This window comes from Oncorhynchus keta, unplaced genomic scaffold, assembly GCF_023373465.1.
Source record: "Oncorhynchus keta strain PuntledgeMale-10-30-2019 unplaced genomic scaffold, Oket_V2 Un_scaffold_5175_pilon_pilon, whole genome shotgun sequence".
NCBI lineage: Eukaryota > Metazoa > Chordata > Actinopteri > Salmoniformes > Salmonidae > Oncorhynchus > Oncorhynchus keta.
This window is the reverse complement of record NW_026290955.1, coordinates 336,818-350,733: the sequence shown is the minus strand read 5'-3', so window position 1 is coordinate 350,733 and position 13,916 is coordinate 336,818. Positions and strand designations below refer to the sequence as shown.

Here is a 13,916-nt window from a genome sequence, read left to right as displayed (position 1 = left end):
TGGTGGAGGAGAGGGAGGAATGGGGGCTACTTGGTGGAGGAGAGGGGAGAGGGAAGGGGGCTACTTGGTGGAGGAGGGAGGGGAATGGGGGCTACATGGTGGAGGAGAGGGAGGAATGGGGGCTACTTGGTGGAGGAGGGGGAGGAAATGGGGGCTACTTGGTGGAGGAGAGGGAGGGAATGGGGGCTACTTGGTGGAGGAGAGGGGAGGGAATGGGGGCTACTTGGTGGAGAGAGGGGAGGGAATGGGGGCTACTTGGTGGAGGAGGGGAGGAATGGGGGCTACTTGGTGGAGGAGAGGGGAGGAATGGGGGCTACTTGGTGGAGGAGGGGGAGGGAATGGGGCTACTTGATGGAGGAGAGGGAAGGGAATGGGGGCTACTTGGTGGAGGAGGGGGGGAATGGGGGCTACTTGGTGGAGGAGAGGGAGGAATGGGGGCTACTTGGTGGAGGAGAGGGAGGGAATGGGGAGCTACTTGGTGGAGGAGAGGGAGGAATGGGGGCTACTTGGTGGAGGAGAGGGAGGGAATGGGGGCTACTTGGTGGAGGAGAGGGAGGAATGGGGGCTACTTGGTGGAGGAGGAGGGGGGAATGGGGGCTACTTGGTGAAGGAGAGGGAGGAACAGGGGGCTACTTGGTGGAGGAGAGGGGAGGGAATGGGGGCTACTTGGTGGAGGAGGGAGGAATGGGGGCTACTTGGTGGAGGAGAGGAGGGGAATGGGGGCTACTTGGTGGAGGAGAGGGGGGGAGGGGAATGGGGGCTACTTGGTGGAGGAGAGGGAGGAATGGGGGCTACTTGGTGGAGGAGAGGGGAGGGAATGGGGGCTACTTGGTGGAGAGAGGGAGGGAATGGGGGCTACTTGGTGGAGGAGGGAGGGAATGGGGGCTACTTGGTGGAGAGAGGGGAGGAGAATGGGGGCTACTTGGTGGAGGAGTGGGGAGGGGAGGGGAATGGGGGCTACTTGGTGAAGGAGAGAGGAGTACAGAGTATTATAGACAGATGTACCAGTCTGATTAACAAGGAGAGAGTACGGAGTAGTATAGACAGATGTACCAGTCTGATTAACAAGGAGAGAGTACGGAGTAGTATAGACAGATGTATCAGTCTGATTAACAAGGAGAGAGTACGGAGTAGTATAGACAGATGTATCAGTCTGAATAACAAGGAGAGAGTACGGAGTAGTATAGACAGATGTACCAGTCTGATTAACAAGGAGAGAGTACGGAGTAGTATAGACAGATGTACCAGTCTGATTAACAAGGAGAGAGTACGGAGTACAGATGTATCAGTATTAGACAGATGTACCAGTCTGAATAACAAGGAGAGAGTACGGAGTAGTATAGACAGATGTACCAGTCTGATTAAGAAGGAGAGAGTACAGAGTAGTATAGACAGATGTACCAGTCTGATTAACAAGGAGAGAGTACAGAGTATTATAGACAGATGTATCAGTCTGAATAACAAGGAGAGAGTACAGAGTAGTATAGACAGATGTATCAGTCTGATTAACAAGGAGAGAGTACGGAGTAGTATAGACAGATGTATCAGTCTGATTAACAAGGAGAGAGTACGGAGTAGTATAGACAGATGTATCAGTCTGATTAACAAGGAGAGAGTAGGAGTAGTATAGACAGATGTACCAGTCTGATTAACAAGGAGAGAGTACGGAGTAGTATAGACAGATGTACCAGTCTGAATAACAAGGAGAGAGTACGGAGTAGTATAGACAGATGTATCAGTCTGAATAACAAGGAGAGAGTACGGAGTAGTATAGCGAATGAGTCTGCAGCTATCAGCAAACGGCCTGCACCACACTACACATTGGTCATCTACAACGCAGCAAAAGACAGTCAGTGTGTGTTAATAGGAATCTACATCCAATACGTCATTTTAATGTTGCAGCTTTGCAACTTCAGAGGATTATTGAAGTGGCCCTGACCGATACTATATTTCAAGAAAACAAACGGCCATTTGGTTTTAAAAAAAAAAAAAGCAAACACACAACAACAACAAAAAAACAAGCTCCTACAGGTTTTTAATTGTAAGCGGGGAGCGATTTCCTACCATAAGTCATTCTGGAAGGGCACTAGCAACCCTTCAGGAATTTCATTGCTTTAGAATACTGAGGCCAGCAAAAAAAGAGAGAACAAGGGATAGGGAGGGAGGGTGGGCGAGAGAGAGGGTGGGAGGGAGAGAGGGAGGGAGAGAGAGGGTGGGCGGGAGACAGAGGGAGGGAGGGAGAGAGGGAGGAGAGAGGTGGGAGGGAGGGAGGAGGGAGGGAGAGGGAGGGAGAGGGGTGGGCGGGGGAGACAGAGGGAGGGAGGGAGAGAGGGAGAGAGAGAGGTGGGAGGGAGGAAACAGAGAGAGGAGAGAGAGGGTGGGTGGGAGACAGAGGGAGGGAGGAGAGAGAGGGAGGGAGGGAGAGAGGAGGGTGGGAGGGAGGAGAGGGGAGAGAGGGTGGGCGAGAGACAGAGGGGAGGGGGAGGGAGGGAGGGAGGGAGGAGGGAGGAAGACAGAGGGAGGGAGGGAGGGAGGGTGGGCGAGAGACAGAGGGAGGGAGGGAGGGGGGGGAGGGAAACAGAGAGAGGGAGGGAGAGAGGGTGGGCGGGAGACAGAGGGAGGAGGGAGGGAGAGAGGAGGGAGGGGAGAGAGAGGGTGGGAGGGAGGAGGAGAGGGAGAGAGGGTGGGCGAGAGACAGAGGGAGGGAGGGAGGGAGGGAGGGAGGGAGGGAGGGAGGGAGGGAGGGGAGGGAGGAGGGAGGGAGGGAGGGAGGGAGGGAGGGAGGGAGGGAGGGCGAGAGACAGAGGGAGGGAGGGAGGAGAGAGGAGGGTGGGAGAGACAGAGGGAGGGAGGGAGGGAGGGAGGGAGGGAGGGAGGGAGGGAGGGAGGGAGAGGGGAGGAGAGGGAGGGAGGGAGGGAGGGAGGAGAGAGAGGGTGGGCGAGAGACAGAGGAGGGAGGAGGGAGGGAGGAGGGAGGGAGGGAGGGAGGGAGGGAGGGAGGGAGGAGGAGGGAGGGAGGGAGGGAGGGTGGGAGGGAGGGAAACAGAGAGAGGGAGGGAGAGAGGGTGGGCGGGAGACAGAGGGAGGGAGGGAGAGAGAGAGGGAGGGGTGGGAGGGAGGGAGGGAAACAGAGAGAGAGGGAGGGAGGGAGGGTGGGCGGGAGACAGAGGGATAGAGGGAGGGTGGGAGGGAAACAGAGAGAGGGAGGGAGAGAGGGAGGGAGGGAGAGAGAGAGGGGGGGGAGGGAGGGAGAGAGAGAGAGGGGAGGGAGAGAGGGTGGGCGGGAGACAGAGAGGGTGGGCGGGAGACAGAGAGGGAGGGAGGGAGAGAGGGAGACAGATGAACTGTCTTTGGAGACGCTCCAAGACAGACAAGGCAGTGGACTGGAGACTAGGAGTTAGCTGAAAGCCCACAGGCAAGGCAGTGGACTGGAGACTAGGAGTTAGCTGAAAGCCCACAGACAAGGCAGTGTGGACTAGAGACTAGGTTAGCTGAAAGCCCACAGACAAGGCAGTGTGGACTGGAGACTAGGAGTTAGCTGAAAGCCCACAGACAAGGCAGTGTGGACTGGAGACTAGGAGTTAGCTGAAAGCCCACAGACAAGGCAGTGTGGACTAGAGACTAGGAGTTAGCTGAAAGCCCAGGGAGACAAGGCAGTGTGGACTGGAGACTAGGAGTTAGCTGAAAGCCCACAGACAAGGCAGTGTGGACTGGAGACTAGGAGTTAGCTGAAAGCCCACAGACAAGGCAGTGTGGACTGGAGACTAGGAGTTAGCTGAAAGCCCACAGGCAAGGCAGTGTGGACTGGAGACTAGGAGTTAGCTGAAAGCCCACAGACAAGGCAGTGTGGTCTGGAGACTAGGAGTTAGCTGAAAGCCCACAGGCAAGGCAGTGTGGACTAGAGACTATGAGTTAGCTGAAAGCCCACAGACAAGGCAGTGTGGACTGGAAACTAGGAGTTAGCTGAAAGCCCACAGACAAGGCAGTGGGTCTGGAAACTAGGAGTTAGCTGAAAGCCCACAGACAAGGCAGTGTGGTCTGGAAACTAGGAGTTAGCTGAAAGCCCACAGGCGTGGCAGTATGACCTGGAGACTAGGAGTTAGCTGAATGTCCACAGGCAAGGCAGTGTGGACTGGAGACTAGGAGTTAGCTGAAAGCCCACAGGCAAGGCAGTGTGGACTGGAGACTAGGAGTTAGCTGAAAGCCCACAGGCAAGGCAGTGTGGACTGGAGACTAGGAGTTAGCTGAAAGCCCACAGGCAGGCAGTGGGACTGGAGACTAGGAGTTAGCTGAAAGCCCACAGGCGTGGCAGTGTGACCTGGAGACTAGGAGTTAGCTGAAAGCCCACAGGCAAGGCAGTGTGGACTAGAGACTAGGAGTTAGCTGAAAGCCCACAGACAAGGCAGTGTGGACTGGAAACTAGGAGTTAGCTGAAAGCCCACAGGCGTGGGAGTGTGACCTGGAGACTAGGAGTTAGCTGAAAGCCCACAGGCAAGGCAGTGTGACCTGGAGACTAGGAGTTAGCTGAAAGCCCACAGGCAAGGCAGTGTGGACTGGAGACTATGAGTTAGGGAAAGCCCACAGACAAGGCAGTGTGGACTGGAGACTATGGAGCTGAAAGCCCACAGACAAGGCAGTGTGGACTGGAGACAAGGAGTTAGCTGAAAGCCCACAGGCAAGGCAGTGTGGACTGGAGACTAGGAGTTAGCTGAAAGCCCACAGACAAGGCAGTGTGGACTGGAGACTAGGAGTTAGCTGAAAGCCCACAGACAAGGCAGTGTGGACTGGAGACTAGAGAAGAATAGGTAGTGCCCGGTGAAATTATTTACTAAAAATATATAATATACGCTGCATTTGGAAAGTAGTCAGACCCCTTTGACTTTTTCCCCCAAAATGTACTTTACAGCCTTATTCTAAAATAGATGAAATCAATTTTAAAAAAATCCTCTGTGCATCAAAGCTGGGACCGAGAGACTGAACAACAGCTTCTATCTCTGTAACGATTCTCGTCCTCTTCTTCTGACGAGGAGTAGCAAGGATCGGACCAAAATGCAGCGTGATATGTATCCATAATGATTTAATGATTTAATGAATACAAAATAACAAGAGAATCAAAATTAAAACCAAAACAGTCCCGAATGGTGCAAACACTGAAACTGAAAAATAAACACCCACAAATCATAGGTGGAAAAAGGCTACCGAAGTATGATTCTCAATCAGAGACAACTAACGACACCTGCCTCTGATTTGACAACCATGCCAGGCCAAACTCAAAAACCAACATAGAAAAACAAACATAGACTGCCCACCCCAACTCACGCCCAGAGAGAGATGATTTATTTCAGCTTTTATTTCTTTCATCACATTCCCAGTGGGTCAGAAGATTACAAACACTCAATTAGTATTTGGTAGCATTGCCTTTAAAATGTTATGTCAAGCGTTTCGGGTAGCCTCCCAGAAGCTTCCCACAATAAGTTGGGTGAATTTTGGCCCATTCCTCCTGACAGAGCTGGTGTAACTAAGTCAGGTTTGTAGGCCTCCTTGCTCGCACATGCTTTTTCAGATCTGCCCACACATTTTCTATAGGATTGAGGTCAGGGCTTTGTGATGGCCACTCCAATACCTTGACTTTGTTGTCCTTAAGCCATTTTGCCACAACTTTGGAAGTATGCTTGAGGTCATTGTCCATTTGGACAATGCGACCAAGCTTTAACTGATGTCTTGAGATGTTGCTTCAATATATCCACATAATTTTCCTCCCTCATGATGCCATCTATTTTGTGAAGTTCACCGGTCCCTCCTGAAGCAAAACACCCCCCACAACATGATGCTGCCACCCCTGTACTTCACGGTTGGGATGGTGTTCTTCGGCTTCCAAGCGTCCGCCTTTTTCCTCCAAACATAACGATGGTCATTATGGCCAAACAGTTCCCTATTGGTTTCATCAGATCAGTGGACATTTCTCATAAAAGTACGATCTTTGTCCCCATGTGCAGTTGCAGACCGAAGTCTGGCTTTTTTATGGCGGTTTTGGAGCAGTGGCTTCTATCTTGCTGAGCGGCCTTTCAGGTTATGTCGACATAGGACTCGATTTACTGTGGATTTAGATACTTTTGTACCTGCTTCCTCCATCATCTTCACAAGATCCTTTGCTGTTGTTCTGGGATTGATTTGCACTTTTCGCACCAAAGCCGTTCATCTCTAGGAGACAGAACGTGTCTCCTTCCTGAGCGGTATGATGGCTGCGTGGTCCCATGATGTTTAAACTTGCGTACTATTGTTTGTACAGAGGAACGTGGTACCTTCAGGTGTTTGGAAATTGCTCCCAAGGATGAACCAGACTTGTGGAGGTCTACAATTCTTTTTCTGAGGTCTTGGCTGATTTCCTTTGATTTTCCCACGATGTCAAGCAAAGAGACACTGAGTTTGAAGGTAGGCCTTGAAATACATCCACAGGTACACCTCCAATTGACTCAAATGATGTCAAATAGCCTATCAGAAGCTTCTAAAGCCATGACATACTTTTCTGGAATTTTCCAAGTTGTTTTAAGGCACAGTTAACTTCTGACCCACTGGAATTGTGATACAGTGAATTATAATTGAAATAATCTGTCTGTAAACAATTGTTGAAAAAAATTACTTGTGTCATTTACAAAGTAGATGTCCTAACCGACTTGCCAAAACTACAGTTTGTTAACAAGATATTTGTGGAGTGGTTGAAAAATGAGTTAATGACTCAACCTAAGTGGATGTAAACTATATAATAAATAATAATATATGCCATTTAGCTGACGCTTTTATCCAAAGCGACTTACAGTCATGTGTGCATACATTCTACGTATGGGTGGTCCCGGGAACTCCAACCTAAGTGTATGTAAACTAGTGTTAATGACTCCAACCTGAGTGTATCTAAACTAGTTTTAATGACTCAACCTCAGTGTATGTAAACTAGTGTTAATGACTCCAACCTCAGTGTATCTAAACTAGTTTTAATGACTCCAACCTAAGTGTATGTAAACTAGTTTTAATGACTCCAACCTCAGTGTATGTAAACTAGTTTTAATGACTCCAACCTAAGTGTATGTAAACTAGTTTTAATGACTCCAACCTAAGTGTATGTAAACTAGTTTTAATGACTCCAACCTCAGTGTTTGTAAACTAGTTCTAATGACTCCAACCTAAGTGTATCTAAACTAGTTTTAATGACTCCAACCTCAGTGTATGTAAACTAGTTTTAATGACTCCAACCTAAGTGTATGTAAACTAGTGTTAATGACTCCAACCTAAGTGTATGTAAACTAGTTTTAATGACTCCAACCTCAGTGTATGTAAACTAGTGTTAATGACTCCAACCTCAGTGTATGTAAACTAGTTTTAATGACTCCAACCTCAGTGTATGTAAACTAGTTTTAATGACTCCAACCTCAGTGTATGTAAACTAGTTTTAATGACTCCAACCTCAGTGTATGTAAACTAGTGTTAATGACTCCAACCTCAGTGTATGTAAACTAGTGTTAATGACTCCAACCTCAGTGTATGTAAACTAGTTTTAATGACTCCAACCTCAGTGTATGTAAACTAGTTTTAATAACTCCAACCTGAGTGTACGTAAACTAGTTTTAATGACTCCAACCTAAGTGTATGTAAACTAGTTTTAATGACTCCAACCTCAGTGTATGTAAACTAGTTTTAATGACTCCAACCTCAGTGTATGTAAACTAGTGTTAATGACTCCAACCTCAGTGTATGTAAACTAGTTTTAATGACTCCAACCTCAGTGTATGTAAACTAGTGTTAATGACTCCAACCTCAGTGTATGTAAACTAGTTTTAATGACTCCAACCTCAGTGTATGTAAACTAGTTTTAATGACTCCAACCTCAGTGTATGTAAACTAGTGTTAATGACTCCAACCTCAGTGTATGTAAACTAGTTTTAATGACTCCAACCTAAGTGTATGTAAACTAGTTTTAATGACTCCAACCTAAGTGTATGTAAACTAGTGTTAATGACTCCAACCTAAGTGTATGTAAACTAGTTTTAATGACTCCAACCTAAGTGTATGTAAACTAGTGTTAATGACTCCAACCTAAGTGTATGTAAACTAGTTTTAATGACTCCAACCTAAGTGTATGTAAACTAGTGTTAATGACTCCAACCTCAGTGTATGTAAACTAGTGTTAATGACTCCAACCTCAGTGTATGTAAACTAGTTTTAATGACTCCAACCTCAGTGTATGTAAACTAGTTTTAATGACTCCAACCTCAGTGTATGTAAACTAGTTTTAATGACTCCAACCTCAGTGTATGTAAACTAGTTTTAATGACTCCAACCTCAGTGTATGTAAACTAGTTTTAATGACTCCAACCTCAGTGTATGTAAACTAGTGTTAATGACTCCAACCTAAGTGTATGTAAACTAGTTTTAATGACTCCAACCTCAGTGTATGTAAACTAGTTTTAATGACTCCAACCTCAGTGTATGTAAACTAGTGTTAATGACTCAACCTAAGTGTATGTAAACTAGTTTTAATGACTCCAACCTCAGTGTTTGTAAACTAGTGTTAATGACTCCAACCTAAGTGTATGTAAACTAGTTTTAATGACTCCAACCTCAGTGTTTGTAAACTAGTTTTAATGACTCCAACCTAAGTGTATGTAAACTAGTGTTAATGACTCCAACCTAAGTGTATGTAAACTAGTTTTAATGACTCCAACCTCAGTGTATGTAAACTAGTTTTAATGACTCCAACCTAAGTGTATGTAAACTAGTTTTAATGACTCCAACCTCAGTGTATGTAAACTAGTTTTAATGACTCCAACCTCAGTGTATGTAAACTAGTTTTAATGACTCCAACCTCAGTGTATGTAAACTAGTTTTAATGACTCCAACCTGAGTGTATGTAAACTAGTGTTAATGACTCCAACCTAAGTGTATGTAGACTAGTTTTAATGACTCCAACCTAAGTGTATGTAAACTAGTTTTAATGACTCCAACCTGAGTGTATGTAAACTAGTGTTAATGACTCCAACCTGAGTGTATGTAAACTAGTTTTAATGACTCCAACCTAAGTGTATGTAAACTAGTTTTAATGACTCCAACCTCAGTGTATGTAAACTAGTTTTAATGACTCCAACCTCAGTGTATGTAAACTAGTGTTAATGACTCCAACCTAAGTGTATGTAAACTAGTTTTAATGACTCCAACCTCAGTGTTTGTAAACTAGTGTTAATGACTCCAACCTAAGTGTATGTAAACTAGTTTTAATGACTCCAACCTAAGTGTTTGTAAACTAGTTTTAATGACTCCAACCTAAGTGTATGTAAACTAGTGTTAATGACTCCAACCTAAGTGTATGTAAACTAGTTTTAATGACTCCAACCTCAGTGTATGTAAACTAGTGTTAATGACTCCAACCTAAGTGTATGTAAACTAGTTTTAATGACTCCAACCTAAGTGTATGTAAACTAGTTTTAATGACTCCAACCTCAGTGTATGTAAACTAGTTTTAATGACTCCAACCTCAGTGTATGTAAACTAGTTTTAATGACTCCAACCTGAGTGTATGTAAACTAGTGTTAATGACTCCAACCTAAGTGTATGTAAACTAGTTTTAATGACTCCAACCTAAGTGTATGTAAACTAGTTTTAATGACTACAACCTGAGTGTATGTAAACTAGTTTTAATGACTCCAACCTCAGTGTATGTAAACTAGTTTTAATGACTCCAACCTAAGTGTATGTAAACTAGTTTTAATGACTCCAACCTAAGTGTATGTAAACTAGTGTTAATGACTCCAACCTAAGTGTATGTAAACTAGTTTTAATGACTCCAACCTAAGTGTATGTAAACTAGTTTTAATGACTCCAACCTAAGTGTATGTAAACTAGTTTTAATGACTCCAACCTAAGTGTATGTAAACTAGTTTTAATGACTCCAACCTCAGTGTATGTAAACTAGTTTTAATGACTCCAACCTAAGTGTATGTAAACTAGTTTTAATGACTCCAACCTAAGTGTATGTAAACTAGTTTTAATGACTCCAACCTAAGTGTATGTAAACTAGTTTTAATGACTCCAACCTCAGTGTATGTAAACTAGTTTTAATGACTCCAACCTAAGTGTATGTAAACTAGTTTTAATGACTCCAACCTAAGTGTATGTAAACTAGTGTTAATGACTCCAACCTCAGTGTATGTAAACTAGTGTTAATGACTCCAACCTCAGTGTATGTAAACTAGTGTTAATGACTCCAACCTCAGTGTATGTAAACTAGTTTTAATGACTCCAACCTCAGTGTATGTAAACTAGTGTTAATGACTCCAACCTCAGTGTATGTAAACTAGTTTTAATGACTCCAACCTCAGTGTATGTAAACTAGTTTTAATGACTCCAACCTCAGTGTATGTAAACTAGTTTTAATGACTCCAACCTCAGTGTATGTAAACTAGTTTTAATGACTCCAACCTCAGTGTATGTAAACTAGTTTTAATGACTCCAACCTAAGTGTATGTAAACTAGTTTTAATGACATCCTCAATGGTATCAAATACATCAAAAACATGGTTGTCAAATAGACAACTTGCTGTCTATATTGATGTGGTTACAATTACTAAACATTTGGATAAACAAATAATTTCTGAAAACATGATGTGATGTACGACAGGTTTGTGTTTCAGTTGATGACGTCTCTTGTAACTTGGCGTCGGACAACAGAAATTGCGTCTAAATTGCTCCGTGTGACACAGTTTTCAGAACAGGCTAAATGTGTAGAACAGGCTAAATGTGTAGAAAAGGCTAAATGTGTAGAAAAGGCTAAATGTGTAGAACAGGCTAAATGTGTAGAACAGGCTAAATGTGTAGAAAAGGCTAAATGTGTAGAAAAGGCTAAATGTGTAGAAAAGGCTAAATGTGTAGAACAGGCTAAATGTGTAGAAAAGGCTAAATGTGTAGAAAAGGCTAAATGTGTAGAAAAGGCTAAATGTGTAGAAAAGGCTAAATGTGTAGAAAAGGCTAAATGTGTAGAAAAGGCTAAATGTGTAGAACAGGCTAAATGTGTAGAAAAGGCTAAATGTGTAGAACAGGCTAAATGTGTAGAAAAGGCTAAATGTGTAGAACAGGCTAAATGTGTAGAACAGGCTAAATGTGTAGAAAAGGCTAAACGTGTAGAACAGGCTAAATGTGTAGAAAAGGCTAAATGTGTAGAACAGGCTAAATGTGTAGAAAAGGCTAAATGTGTAGAACAGGCTAAATGTGTAGAAAAGGCTAAATGTGTAGAATTTCAGGAAATTTGCATTAAAACTGCACATTTTCTCTTAGCCCCATGACAAAACGTGTAGAGTTGTGGGAAACTAGCTTAAAAACAGCTATATTTTTTTACTAGAAAGGTGAGATGTTAACCTTAATTTAATGAAGTTTCAGCTGCTGGCTGGGCTTGGTTAAACTCAGGAAGGTTGCAGCTGCTGGCTGGGCTTGGTTAAACTCAGGAAAGCTGCTGGCTGGGCTTGGTTAAACTAATGAAGGTTGCAGCTGCTGGCTGGGCTTGGTTAAACTAATGAAGATTGCAGCTGCTGGCTGGGCTTGGTTAAACTAATGAAGGTTGCAGCTGCTGGCTGGGCTTGGTTAAACTAATGAAGATTGCAGCTGCTGGCTGGGCTTGGTTAAACTAATGAAGGTTGCAGCTGCTGGCTGGGCTTGGTTAAACTAATGAAGGTTGCAGCTGCTGGCTGGGCTTGGTTAAACTAATGAAGCTGCTGGCTGGGCTTGGTTAAACTAATGAAGGTTGCAGCTGCTGGCTGGGCTTGGTTAAACTAATGAAGGTTGCAGCTGCTGGCTGGGCTTGGTTAAACTAATGAAGATTGCAGCTGCTGGCTGGGCTTGGTTAAACTAATGAAGGTTGCAGCTGCTGGCTGGGCTTGGTTAAACTAATGAAGATTGCAGCTGCTGGCTGGGCTTGGTTAAACTAATGAAGGTTGCAGCTGCTGGCTGGGCTTGGTTAAACTAATGAAGCTGCTGGCTGGGCTTGGTTAAACTAATGAAGGTTGCAGCTGCTGGCTGGGCTTGGTTAAACTAATGAAGGTTGCAGCTGCTGGCTGGGCTTGGTTAAACTAATGAAGGTTGCAGCTGCTGGCTGGGCTTGGTTAAACTAATGCAGATTGCAGCTGCTGGCTGGGCTTGGTTAAACTAATGAAGGTTGCAGCTGCTGGCTGGGCTTGGTTTCCAATGGAGGAAGTGCTTTCACCCATTCTTAGTTTGTGAATTCTAAATTCTGTACTGGACTTGTTACACAGAGACTGCTGAGGGGGAAACTGCTATAATATGGGCCGGAATGAAGCGAATGGAATGGCATCCAAGACCTGGAAACCATGGAAACCATGTGTTTGATACCATTTCCACTGACTCCGCTCCAGTTATTACCACGAGGCCGTCCTCCCCAAATGAAGGTGCCACCAACCTCCTGTGCTGTGTGACAATAATCCCTATGAGCACGAGACATACATCTTGTGCTCACTGGGGTAAGTAGCCATTGCAGCCTCAGTCCATAGTCGTCACGTGTTTCATTAATAAAGGGAAGTGCAATTAACTGTCTCCGATCCATTGAGTTAACATACGGATGGTAAAGCACGTGTACTGTAGAAAATAAACTTACTGGAGGATTTCTTTGCGCGTGAAGAATGTGCAGTCCTGGAAAGAGACAAAGGAACGTTAAAAATCCCGTTTGAATGAACAGACCAGCCTAGCAGAACAAAGATAGAAGGTTTAAATGATTGGGCGGTGTGGCAGCAGCTCTCATTTGATGCCAACCATTGGGCACTAAACCCTGGGAGTGTTTAGAGGAGGTACTCCACGCTCAATGGGGTTTACCACAAATCAAAGGTTTTACGTGGCGTTATTATGAAACGAGCTCATTTATTCCTTTGTTTGGTGGTAACCAAACCTGTACACCTCAGCGATAATTTAGCGCGCGCTGGCAAATTGACACCCTATTTCATACACAGCGCACTACTTTTGACGAGGGTTCTGGGAATAGGGAATAGGGTGCCGTTTGGGATGGAATCTTACAGTCTATAGCCAGTAGTCCGCCTACCTGGGACTTATCTCAACCACTCCAACAATAAACAACTATAGCGCACGGAAAATGATCAGTGTGTAAAGAGAAAGATACATTTGCCTGAAAATAAACTTATTTTCATTATGGTCATTTGTAATTCATCGTGATGGATTAATTTCCTGACGTTTTCGATTAAAAATATGGATTAATAAACGTACATTGGCCTATCTAAACTACTTAATCCACACACAAAAAAAATATTGTTGAATGTTACATGTATTTGATATGACAATATGGAAATTAAGTAGCCTAAATGAGACGAAGAAAAACATATTTGAACACATTTTTACCTGATATGCCTCGAACTGTTCATCAGTAAATATGGTTTGCTTATTACCCATCCTGGTTGAGTATTTCCCCCATCACACAGATACATTACATTGGACGTTCGTGACGTGCTTATTTCGGTTTCACTCATTTAAGACGACATCGTCGCATTATCTTGTGAAAGATTTCATTCATAAAAACCCAACGTGAATTTAACGAACAAAAACGCGTTGATTAGAAATGCAAAATCTCAAAGGAACAGGTGATTTTTGTAAAGAGGTGTGACGAAAAAGACCAAATATATTCCTCTCCCCGCATCCTTGGAGCGGCAGCGTGGCGAGGGTAGGTAGGGTACCACTGACTCTGCCCTTGTTGAACGTTGTCTCATCACTGGACTGTTTCAGGATGTTGCAGCCGATACAGTAGTTTACCGTCGCAGACCAAGACAAGCCAGCAGGCGGCGTCATTTAGGCAGCCAAGTGGTCAGATCTGTCCAGCTATGTGATGGGTTCCTATGGTATATGGTGCCACATTATGCT

At 44.6% G+C, this 13,916-nt stretch overlaps 1 long non-coding RNA gene across 3 annotated transcripts; it reads right to left on the bottom strand.

Moving 5' to 3' along the window:
* Nucleotides 1-6,992: 6,992 nt before the first annotated feature.
* On the bottom strand, nt 6,993-10,487 carry LOC127928985 (uncharacterized). 3 transcript variants are annotated; one of them, XR_008133128.1, is made up of 5 exons: nt 10,293-10,487; nt 9,803-9,942; nt 9,033-9,102; nt 7,284-7,353; nt 6,993-7,143 (listed from the first exon to the last, which is right to left on the bottom strand). It is a non-coding gene; the product is annotated as an uncharacterized LOC127928985 (long non-coding RNA). The 3 variants fall into 3 exon arrangements; XR_008133129.1 differs by lacking the exon at nt 10,293-10,487 and adding an exon at nt 10,223-10,292; XR_008133127.1 differs by lacking the exon at nt 10,293-10,487 and adding an exon at nt 10,188-10,264.
* Between the last annotated feature and the right edge of the window lie 3,429 nt (nt 10,488-13,916).